The sequence below is a fragment of the Anabrus simplex genome, chromosome 6, assembly GCF_040414725.1.
Source record: "Anabrus simplex isolate iqAnaSimp1 chromosome 6, ASM4041472v1, whole genome shotgun sequence".
NCBI lineage: Eukaryota > Metazoa > Arthropoda > Insecta > Orthoptera > Tettigoniidae > Anabrus > Anabrus simplex.
Window position 1 is genome coordinate 96,811,745 of NC_090270.1, and position 12,570 is coordinate 96,824,314.

General features: G+C 37.7%; 1 protein-coding gene across 2 annotated transcripts in view; it reads left to right on the forward strand.

Annotated features, from left to right (window-relative positions):
• LOC136876111 (thioredoxin domain-containing protein 11) overlaps positions 1-12,570 on the forward strand; it is a 120,208-nt gene that overhangs the window by 930 nt on the left and 106,708 nt on the right. The gene's annotated exons all lie outside the window — the stretch shown is intronic.

A 12,570-nucleotide genomic window follows, 5' to 3' on the forward strand; every position in this document is an offset into this window, starting at 1 on the left:
AATAGTCACTGATAAAAGAAGTGGCATTAATGTAACAGAGTCCGGCTCCATGGTTAAATGGTTAGCAGGTTAGCATGTTGGCCTTTGGTCACAGGGGTTCCGGGTTCAATTCCCGACAGGGTCGGGAATTTCACTGGCCCGGGGCTGGATGTATGTGTCATCTTCATCATTATCATCATCATCATCATCATCATCATCACTACTACGCGCAGGTCGCCTACTGGAGTCATATCAAAAGACTTGCACCTGTTGAGCTGAACATGTCCTCAGACACTCCTGGCACTAATTTCATTTCAATGTAACAGTGTAACTGATGTGTGGTGCTCTTTGATCCAATAGAGATCAGAAGCCAGTATAAGGATGCTTTGTTATATCTAGCGATTTCAGTTAAAACAATCATCGGAGCAAATATTGAGCCAAGAAGTTGACAAAAATTCATAATTGCAATTGACTGAGCCATAAATGTGAAGAAAACAATACAAAGGTGTCCACCTCAAAGATCGTTGATGTGCAGCATGTGCATCTGACACTATTTGTGTACAATTTTAAGTAGCAAAGCAAGTTGAAGTGGATTCCATTTAATCTCCTCTGTTAAATAAAAAATAACTTTTGTTTTTTTCTAAATATTTATATGCCTTCAAAGGAGTGTTCTTATCCAAGCTGATTTTACATGTTTGGTTTTGAATAACTGCTGCTATTAACTCATTCCTTTACACCTAGGCTCAATATGGTCACAATTTTCTCATATACTCTGATTAAATCTATTCTTATTCTGCATGTGTGCTTTTTATTTAGTATAATAATAAAATACTTCATATTTAATGTCCTTTCAACTATTTTTTATCTCGCTGAAAACCAGTCCTTTAATGTGCCAATAAATCAGCTGACAGGTCTCTTGCATTTCATCAGTGTTGAAGACTTAACTGAATGTGCTGGGATTTGACCCTACAACTCGGAGCACAAGAGGTTGGTGCATGGCCGAGAATTTGCGGCTGAAGATGTTGATAATATACAAAACATGTACCATTTTTGACCATTAAAAATTGCCTTAAGCAATCATTGTATCGACTAGGTGGAAAATAAATAAATAATTGTGAATCTATTGAAGTGCGATACGGACCATGAAGCTGATTTTATGTAATAGTTGCTTTACGTCGCATCGACACAGATACAGATAGGTCTTATGGCGACGATGGGACAGGGAAGGGCTAGAAGTGGCGAGGAAGTGGCCGTGGCCCTAATTGAGGTACAGCCCCAGCATTTGCCTGGTGTGAAAATGGGAAACCACCAAAAACCATTTTCAGGGCTGCTGACAGTGGGATTCAGTATCTTTTCATTCATGATTTGATCTGTCCCTCTCACCTTCAGCATTCTTCTGTAACACCACATTTCTAAAGCTTCTATCCTCTTTCTTTCTGAGCTAGTTATTACCCATGTTTCACTTCCATACAATGCCACGCTCCAGACGAAAGTCTTCAAAAACACCTTTCTTAATCCTGTATCAATGTTTGAAGTAAACAAATTTCTTTTCTTAAGAAAGGCCTTCTTTGCTTGTGCTAGTCTGAATTTTATGTCTTCCTTACTTCTGCCATCATTAGTTATTTTACTACCCAAATAACAATATTGATCTACTTCCTTTAAGACTTCATTTCCTAATATAATATTTCCTGCATCACCTGACTTCCTTCTACTGCACTCCATTACCTTTGTTTTGGACTTCTTTTCATCTTGAACTTCTTACCCATACCATTCAGCAATTTCTCCAGATCTTCTGCAGTCTTAGAAAAAATAACAGTATCATCAGCAAATCTCAGTATTTTGATTTCGTCTCCTTGGATTGTGATTCCCTTCCCAAATTCCTCTTTGATTTCCATTACTGTCTGTCCTATATAAACATTGAAAAGGAGGGAGGACAAACTGCAACTTTGCCTCACTCCTTTCTGGATTGTTGCTTTTTTCAGAGCCCTTGATTCTTATCACTGCAGACTGATTTTTATACAGATTGTAGATCATTCTTTGTTCTCGGTACCTGATCCCGATCACCTTTAGAATCTCAAATAGGTTGGTCCAATCAACATTACCCAGTGCCTTTTCAAGATCTACGGACTCCATGTATGTAGGCTTATCCTTCTTAATTTTATCCTCTAAGATCAGACGTAAAGTGAGGATTGCTTCACGTGTTCCTACATTTCTTCTGAAGCCAAATAGATCTTCTCCCAACTTAGTTTCAACTCGTTTTTCCATTCTTTGGTAAACAATACGTGTTAAAATTTTGCAAGCGTGAGATACTAAACTAATGGTGCGGTAGTTTTCACACTTGTCAACATCAGCTTTCTTGGGAATAGGTATAACAACATTCTACCGAAAATCGGATGGCACTTCTCCTGTCTCATACATCTTACACACTAAATGGAATAACCTCACCATGCTGGTTTCTCCTAAGGCAGTCATTAATTCACGGAATGTCATCAATTCCAGGTGCCTTGTTCTTGTTTAGGTCACTCAAAGCTCTGTCAAATTCTGACCTCAAAATTGGGTCTCCCATTTCATCAGCATCAATAGCCCATTCTTGTTCCAGAACTATAATACCTACGTCTTTATCTTGATACAACTGTTGGATATATTCCTGCCATCTTTCTGCCTTGTCTTCTTTCCCTAGAAGTGGCTTTCCATCTGAGGTCTTAATATTCATACATCTAGTTTTCCTTTCTTCAAAATTTCCTTGATTATCCTCTATGCAACATCTACCTTTCCTAGGACCATACAACCTTCAACATCCTTGTACTTCTCCTTCAGCTATTCTTCCTTAGCAGTCGTGCACTTCCTATCCACTTCATTCTTTAATTACCTGTATGCCTTTCTATCCTCTTAATTTTTTCATTCTTGTACTTTTGTCATTCATCAATCAGGTCTAGTATCTCCTGAGTTATCCATTGATTCTTAGTTGATCTTTCCTTTCTTCCTAAAATTTCTTCAGCAGCTTTACTGATCTCGTTCTTCATGACTGTCCATTCTTCCTCTATTGTGTTTCCTTCAGCCTTTTCATTTAGTCATTGTACAACATGTTCATCTAAACAGACCCTCACACTCTTTTCTTTCAAATTGTTTAGATCCTATCACCTAGCATTCCTTCCTTTCTCCAATTTCGTCAACTTCAGATGGCATTTCATGACCAAGTTGTGGTCAGAGTCCATGTCTGCTCCTGGGAAAGTTTTGCAATCCAGCACTTGGTTTCTGAATCTCTGCCTAATCATAATGAAGTCTATTTGATATCTTCCAGTGTCTCCAGGTCTTGTCCACATATACAGCCATCATTTGTGGTGTTTGAACCAAGCATTAGCAAGTACTAAATTATGATTGGTGCAGAATTCAACCAGCAGACTTCCTCTTTCATTCCTTTGTCCCAATCTCCTACTGTGTTACCTTCTCTTCCTTGGCCTACCACTTCATTCCAGTCTCCCATCACCATTAGATTCTCATCACCTTTTACATACTGGTATTGTTTTAAATCTTCTATCTCTTCATATATTCTTTCAATTTCTTCATCATCTGTTTAACTAGTAGGCATATAGACCTGCACTATTGTGGTGGGCAAAGGTTTGGTGTCTATCTTGACAGTAATAATCCTTTCACTATGCTGGTCGTAGTAGCTTACCTGTCCCCCCAATTTCCTTATTCATTATTAAACCAACTCCTGCATTTCCACTGTTTGATTTTGTGTTGATAATTCTGTAGTCACCTGACCAAAAATCCTGCTCTTTCTGTCAACATACTTCACTTATACCAACTACATCTAATTTTGGTCTATTCATCTCCTTTTTCAGATTCTCCAACCTACTACAACGATTAAAACTCTAACATTCCATGCTCCAATTCGCAGAATGTCAGCATCTTTCTGATGATTAACCCCTCCCGTGTAGTCCCCACCTGGAGATCCGAATGGGGAACTATTTTACCTCCAGAATATTTTACCCAGGAGGAAGCCATCATCAGTACATCATTCATACAGAGAGAGCTGCATGTCCTCGGGAGTTAGTTACTGCTGTAGTTTCCCGTTGCTTTTAGCCGTGTAACAGTATCATCACAACTAAGCCATGTTGAATATTATTACAAGGCCATTTGACCACTCTCAAATACAGAATGTGCTGCTGTGTTCTTGCTTAATGCACCGGCTAGCCACGACCAGAATTTACCTGAACTGGTTGTAGCATTGTTCAAGCAAGTGACATAGCTGCTAAGAACAAAAGAGCATCGTTCTCAATGCTTAGAGCAGTCACCGCTAGGGAAGGCCCTTGGATGCGCAGAGAGAGAGAAGATGCAATGTAGGTCTTACTCATCCCCTGACTGTGATGTTGCCGGCCCTCCATCCTTCACTTACATGCTGACTGAAGGTGTGTTTCTCTTTGTATTCAGTACTGTGATGAAATGCTAAAATGTGATATGATTATGATAATGATGCTAGCGTGGTCATAATTCTTTAATTTTAGCCAATAATAATAATTTTGTCCAACTTCTTGGCTGAATGGCTAGAGTACTGGCCTTTGGTTAGAGGGTCTCAGGTTCGATTCTCGGCCGGGTTGGGGATTTTAATCACTTCTGATTAATTCTTATGGCTTGGGGACTCTGTGTTTTTGTTTGTCCCAACACACTCCTCTTCCTATTTAGACAGTGCACCACTTTACCACCACTACAAAAATAAGCAATAGTGATTACATTCCTCCATATACGGTTGGCATCAGGAAGGATATCCGGCCTTAAAACGGTCAGATCCACATATGCGAAGCATTTCGCACCTGTGACCCCACAGATATAGAAGAAGAATAATTTTAACTTGTTAAGCATCTTCATTAAGCATTATTAGGTAAAAAGCATCTTCTCACTCGCTGGGACATTCTATATCCAATAAATAAATAAATATATGATGATACGAATAATAATAAGCTAATGACAATATTAGAGGATGGTCACAAATTTGGGAGAAGGAAATGGATCCAAAGTGGAGGAGACAAGAGCAAATGAGAATAATTTTCTCAGCAGAGTCTCGAGTTACAGGCCAGTCACTTTCCTTACCCACTGATGTGTACCTCTAGGAACGTAAACCTTTTACATCACTTAGGACGGCCGGGCTGAGTGGCTCAGATGGTTGAGGCACTGGCCTTCTGGCCTCAACTTGGCAAGTTTGATCTTGGCTCAGTCTGGTGGTATTTGAAGGTGCTCAGATACGTCACCCTTGTGCCAGTAGATTTACTGGCACATAAAAGAACTCCTGCGGGATAAAATTCCTAGGATGTACCTTATTTTGAAAAAAAATGCATTTATGCTAATTTTTTGGGGGCTCACCCCATAAATATTTTTCATTGGGTCATATTTACTCAAAAACAAAATTTCATCTCACTAGGCCGATATTAACCCATGCCGACTTGAGCACAAAATTTGAATGTTAGGAATTATAGGTTTTGTAGTTTTAAGTCAGTGGAAAGCTACTGATACATGTTTAATATCTGTTTTTATATTACAGTTTAACACATTTTCACTCTTTGGACTCTGTTGTGGTTTGTAGTATTCTTGTGGATACTTTCCTTTCAATGTTTTTTTCTCGCAATCTAGGTACAGTGTATGATGTTCTTGAAGACAACACAGATTGCTTTTGCTCCTCATGTACAGTCAGTAGTCCATGAAAATCTTGCATTAATTTAATACCCTTTCAGCACAGTCAATCATAGTTTTCAACTCCATAACTATCCGTTGAGCTTTTGAACTTCTAATTATGAAATGTTGCTCATTCATGTCGAAGGACATTCTTGAATAAAACTAGTGTCGGTCTTCAGGTAAGAGAATAGTTATTGATGAATTGAAAATTAAAGAATAGCAATCAGGATAAAATTAAACTTGCCATATAATTGTCCATCCAATTCTCCACAAAGAGGAATATATATCTTTTCCATGTATAAATTGTCTTTGGCTAAATTTGCTACCATTTTTATTTCTATTTGTACGTCTACTTCATCATCAAATAGTGATAGGATAGACCATTCTTCTGATAGATACTGTGTATAGTGACTGAATTTCTTTAGAGCTGTTTTTGAAATTGTGGAATCTATCCTTTCATATGATTTTAGAACTTTTAAGAAACAGAGATCTTGATAAGGAGCATTTACAGCTGCACTACACTGAAGCCACGGTTTGACATAAACATTTACTATAAACAGAGAGACATCTCTTAAGGCATTTTCATTTACATTGGATAGTTTTATGTTGTGATCTTAGCATAAACATTTTTAAACAATAAATAGCTCTTGCCAACCATTCAGCTTGATGCATCGCCCCAGGAGGGTGTACTTTAAATTATTTTTTCCAGAGTTTCCTCCCCAAAAACATTCGAGAGAGCTCTATGAGTTTGCGATAATCACCTCTCAGTGTTGGTTTATGTAATTCACTTTCATAAAAGTCTAACATTTCTTTAATTTCCAACTCACTAAAAAACATTTCCACATTCCATTTGCCACTTTGAAAATTATTGACATTAACACTTTTCCAGCTTTCCCTAAAAAGTTTAAAAAGTGGTATGTCAGGACTGCTTGTTACATCACGTACTTTACATTCAAATGCACATCATAAAATTATTTCATGTACATGATGATGGCACAGAGAAAAACAATTCCCTGTCAGTTTTTGTTCAAGTAAGACACATGCTCCATTAAAATGTCCAGTGTTTGATGCAGTTGTGTCTCAGCAGAGAATTTGTACATTGTCTCCTATACCCTAGTACGTTAATGGATTCCAAACAGTGTTCGCTTTTTCTTTACCAGAAGAATTTGGTAATTTTGGAATCCCGATGAGCTGCCCACTGTCCCCAAATGTAACAACAATTGAAGTCTTTCTTCTTTTGGGTGCCTGGCATTCACTGTAAGCAACACTTTACTATCCCAATGAACAGTAAGAATTTCAGATATATCATTCTTGAAAGCAGATTTCATTGTTTCAGAATGTTCTTTTCTCCTGTCTTATTCCATGAATAGAAGATTTATTAATAGAGAGTTCTTCTGCATTGTGACCTAGTGCCTCTGCTATCGCCTGAAGGATGTATACAGAATTTCTTACACTCATCTGACATCTATCCAAAGCAGCCACTAATTTAGGAGTAATAAAAATGTTTTTACCACGCCTTGCAGCAGTCTGCATTGATGTATTCTCAGAAGTCTCTCCTAAAAATTCACCAACGTTGATTTCATCTAAACTTGGGAGTGCATTACCTGAATCTTTAGATGATGATGGAGGTGCAGCAGAAGATGTAGACACTGCACACTGTTGTTTCTCTTTCCTTTTCCCTTCTTGTAATTTTCTTTACCTCACCCTTCTTTCTTTATCTGCAAATTTTTGGTCTGTTCCTGCAAGATAGCCCTTACGTCCTGGCTCTTTCTGTCGAAGTAAAAACATTGTGTCTTCTTCCTACTTCATCACTTGTAGAGCATTTTCTTGTACAATATCAAATAGATTGTCCAAATTATTTCCAAACTCCACTTCACGATGCTTAAAAATATCTTCACACTTGCTTGCCTATTTATTTATTTTCTTTTTCCAATTTTCTCTGCTCCGAATACAAGTTAATAAGTTTTTGTGAACAGTGCTGATTAGCTCTTGTTGGAATTCTTTAAAATATCATGCACTCACAAACCACAAGATTAGCACTTACATTGAAAGTTAATTTTACCTCCCGTATGTTATAAAATAAAACTTCAAGCACTTGTCTATTTGATAGTAATTTGTGTCTAGTTATTTGGTGTTTTATATCTCTTATTAAAAACACACGTTCCGCTGCACTGCGTAATTGATGTGACTTTGTTAGACTAGCAACTTGAAAACACGTGTAACACAGTGGTTAACAATGCATATACTGATAGGCTCAGACATGATTCAGTGTTGGGTGGCAAGTCCAGACTTGTTCTCATACGACTTTACGCTCAAGTGGCATGGGTTAATGCTCCAATCTCAACAAAATTTTGTATAGGAATATTTTAGAGTCATTCAAACAAGATTGGAGGGTGAGCGTTCAAAAATTTCGAAGTCGGAAAATAACGAACACCCTAACCTCAGCATCTCAAAAAACTGTCAAAAAAATAGTCATTGGGACTTAAATACAATAACATTATTACTATCACTTAGGACAAGCTTTACGAAAACAGCCCACCCGATATCAGGGTTTAAATACTGAACACAGACAAACTTGGAAGAAAAATTTCATGCTGAGTTTATGTCAAACTGCTGGGAAAATATCAAAATAGAAAGGAAAAAAAATAAACTGACATCTAATTGCAAAATGTCTGCTACAGATTTAAACAATAAAAACAATGGTGCATATTATCTGGAGACATTCTGAAGTCCAGTGGCATTTGTATAATACTTTGATATTTTAACATTTTGATATCAAAACAAGTACAAGTAGTGATTGATATAGGCTTGGCATCTGGTTTATGTGAACTTTGAATCACAGCATCTGTCATAGGTAAGGTGATGATTTGTTGGCTCTAATCATCCCTAACATAGGGAGGTAAATAAGCCCTTAAAATGACAAGTACAAAATATCAACCCTAAAGCTCCAAGTTAAAAAGAAACAAATGTCATTCTAAACACTTCATTTTATAGATCAAGGTTTTATTTTAATAAACGAGTCAGCAATATCAGGAAATGGTTAATATTATTGTGCCACTTTCTTACCCCCTTCTCCATCATTCATCACCCAACACCCTTTTCAAGTATTATGGTTCATATTAATATAAGTCTCATCCATGTAATATATAGTTTCAATCCCTTCCTCACAAATGTCTTTCTTTTACCATAGGAATTGCCCCATGCAGCTGCAATGTCCTTTGCTCCATTAAGAACTTTTGAATTTGAAACCATTCGATTTTAAAATTCTGTGAATTTCAACAACCAGCTTTTTTACTGTAGGAAATTCACCCTGGTTGTACAATGCAAACATTTTACGTCGCAGAGCGCACTTACTGCAATCATCCATTCCAGTTTCTCTCTTAACATGACAAGGATTCTTACCCAGATGCCTTAACATTTTATTTCCGCATATCAGAACTGAAGATTTTGATTGATTAACAATCCTCTTGACAGTTCTTACCCCTAACTCATACGGCCATGCTACATGCTCTTGCGCTTTGGCAGCATTGTCCACTGGCTCGCCAGCTTTCTCTTCAAGCAGAAAGTAGCTATGCACCCTATAAATTATCTTCTGCACTTGTCTTTACAATACTGCTTGTCTTTTACCTTCTTCTGCCATCTCACATGTGACGAATAATAACACCAAAGTACTCCAAGCAACGAAAGATTCTTACATGGATACCTTAAAATTTTATTTCCGCATATCAGAACTGAAGATTTTGCTTGATTAACAATCCTCTTGACAGTTCTTACCCCTACCTCATACGGCCATGCTACATGCTCTTGCGCTTTGGCAGCATCGTCCACTGGCTCGCCAGCTTTTTCTTCAAGCAGAAAGTAGCTATGCACCCTATAAATTATCTTCTGCACTTGTCTCTACTATACTACATGACTTTTACCTTCTTCTGCCATCTCACATGTGATGAACATTAACACCATAGTAACTTACTCCAAACAACGAACAATTCACTTAAAACCGACAAAGTGGAGAAATATTACTGAAACTTGAACCAGCACCTTACAGAGTAGCCACCAGGGCAATACTTCACACTATTGGATGAATGTTACATGATTTGCCAAGGCACAAATCAGGCCAAGTGCCTTCTGAAGTGGTGACTGCTTTAGTGGAGTGCACTCTGTCACAGTATTAGATGGGATGCTCTAGTTCTACCCTGATATATTGTAACCAGTTGATTCATTACATTTTCTGGTTAAAATATCAATAACGTATTGTTTGTGATCATCATAATAATTACTACCTACCTATCTCAGAAGCAAGGCAAATACTGCACCCAAAGTATACACGTTGCACAAGAGTACACATAATGAATGAACAGGGAAAAAACTATGGATATGTCTGAGAAGGGGTGAAAGTAAGAATGACTAAATAATTGCAAGCTGCAGTGTCTGGCTCTTTGTCGGAATGTTCAGCATAGTGCCCTTCAGTTCAGAAGGTCCTGGGTTCAATTCCTGGCTGGTCCACGGATTTTAGCCATGCCTGGTTTATTCCTCTCGCTTGAGAAGTGGGTGATTGGAATTGTCTTAATACTCTTGTCTTCTTTTATGTGCAACATACCACGTTTATGGTTAAATACATCCAGGGCCAAATTTAATTACTGCAGCTCCTCTGGGCCCAAATCATTTAGTGCCCCGTTTCTTAAACTTGATAAGAAATTGAAATTACTATTATTTTTATATAATGAATAAACTAATACAGTAGAATGCTTTGAAGGTAAAAAATCAAACATTAATACAGTTAGACGACGACGATGATGATGATGATGATGATGATGATAATTGTTCCGAGGTATCTGTGGAACAGCAGAGGTGAAAGAAGGTGCCGGGGTGAATGGATCTAACTACAAGGCCGAGATATGAATTAAAATTGCATTAAAGGTTATATTTTCGAAATAGCAAAACTTAACAATTTTCACATAGAATTTCAAAGTTTAATAAATAACAAGAAGTCGTCAAGTAACCGACAATAAGGTACAAGACCAGGAAAAGCCAAGATTTAGAGACAGTTTAACAATCTGGGCTTCAAGCCCCAAGTTTTACAATTTCTGAGCTCTCAGCTCACAAACACATATTTACCACAGGGCAGAAATCCCCTAATAATATGGAGCACTTGCTCCCACCTAGCAGTGTCAAGCCTCCTAGAGGCACATTTCCGATACTTAAAAGAGCTGACCCGCTCTCAGTTTTCCAAGCCTATTAAAGGCAATACCAGGCTTTACACTAAATTGCCATCAAGGCACAACTTACTCAACATGAAACGGGGGTATCTTGTACCCAGCCTACTGGGCCTTAGTAGAATAATAATGGGTTAAGTAAATGGCCCAAAATGCAAAAATGAATGGAGGCATGAATTTGCACTCCTACATGAAACTTCTTAAAACCTAAGAGGCACTATGCTGATGAAACAGGGGCTATTCCCAAACGATGGAGGTGACTCGTATTCTGAATAAATTTAACACATGAAGGAAGAGTAGAAAATCGGTTACGAAAATGTAGTCACCTCAAATTAAAATGAAGTGGGGCTCGTGAGGGTAAAGCACTCTCTATCCCTGATTTACAGTTAAAGATATATGAAGTTCTTACATAACCTGGAAGAAATTTACATGTTTATAGAGATGGGTTACATGGTAAAGGTTTCAGACCTTCCCCGCGGATTAAATTGCTGAGCTAGCAAGAAATAAAGATGTTAAGCGGCCATTACCTTACTGAAGAACTGCTGCCTGAAGAAAGAGGTGCTTCCCACCTCCTGCTACACGTCCATACACTAAGTTAGATGTTGATGATGTACAATAGAGTAAAATAATATATTATATATAATATATTATTTGTATTGAAAAGGTGGACCCAAAACAATATATTATTTTACTCTATTGTAATCACAGTTCAATACGGATCTATCATTATGAAACTTACTTCTTTTAATGTTGATGATGTGGCTGAGAGACAAGAAAATCAGCAGTTTTTATACCCTCGGGGAAGATTCGAGACCTTTCATGAATAATTAAGACACACCCACAGGCTTTTATTGGCTACAGTACACACTTACACACAAAATCGAAGAAGACAGACACAATTGGTCAAAAATTAATTACAGAAATTCTGGATTGGCTAAGTTCAAAACTGGCGGAAGGAAAGATTAATATTGCCAACCCACAAATGAAAGAACGAAATTTAGTAAGGACAAAAACTTATGAGTACAAAATTTCTTCAAATAAAGTTCCTTTGCTTCGCACCAGGGTGCATGATCATAGTTTTTTTAGTACAGACATCTATGATAAATAGTAAACAAAAACAAGTTGAAATTCACACAGTGACATCTTCAGAAGAAAAATTTAAGTAGGTCCAGTTTTAAGTTCAGTGTTTCTCCAGTAGAGGAGTACTTTAAGGTGGAAATTTCGAATGTGCGGCGTAGAGGTGTACCCCCCGGTACAATAATAATAATAATAATAATTCAACTGAGAAAGTAGACACTCGTCAGCTCTGCACAATACCAATATAATACCAATTCCCTATGGGAATCAACATCTATATCAACTCTGCACAATTTGCTACACCATCTTTTAAACATTAACACGTAATCACGATGGGAGTGGAAATTCTCGTGTTCCGTTAACAGCTGATTTCCGTGCTTACAATCATTGAAGCCAGTTGTTGCAACTTGGGATGTCCCTCCAAAAAGTTTACAAGGAGCACACGGTTGTCTCTAGGTGGTGTCTTCATCTGCCAAAACTTCACTCGCACGATCGTGGTTGCTTTCTTATAGAGCTTCATTATCGGAATAATCCCTATTGTGACTCATATTTACATGAGGGAAATTATCATCAGTATCTGGGAAGGTGACGTCATCATCTGATGAATTCTGATGCCACCTGTGTATGTCAC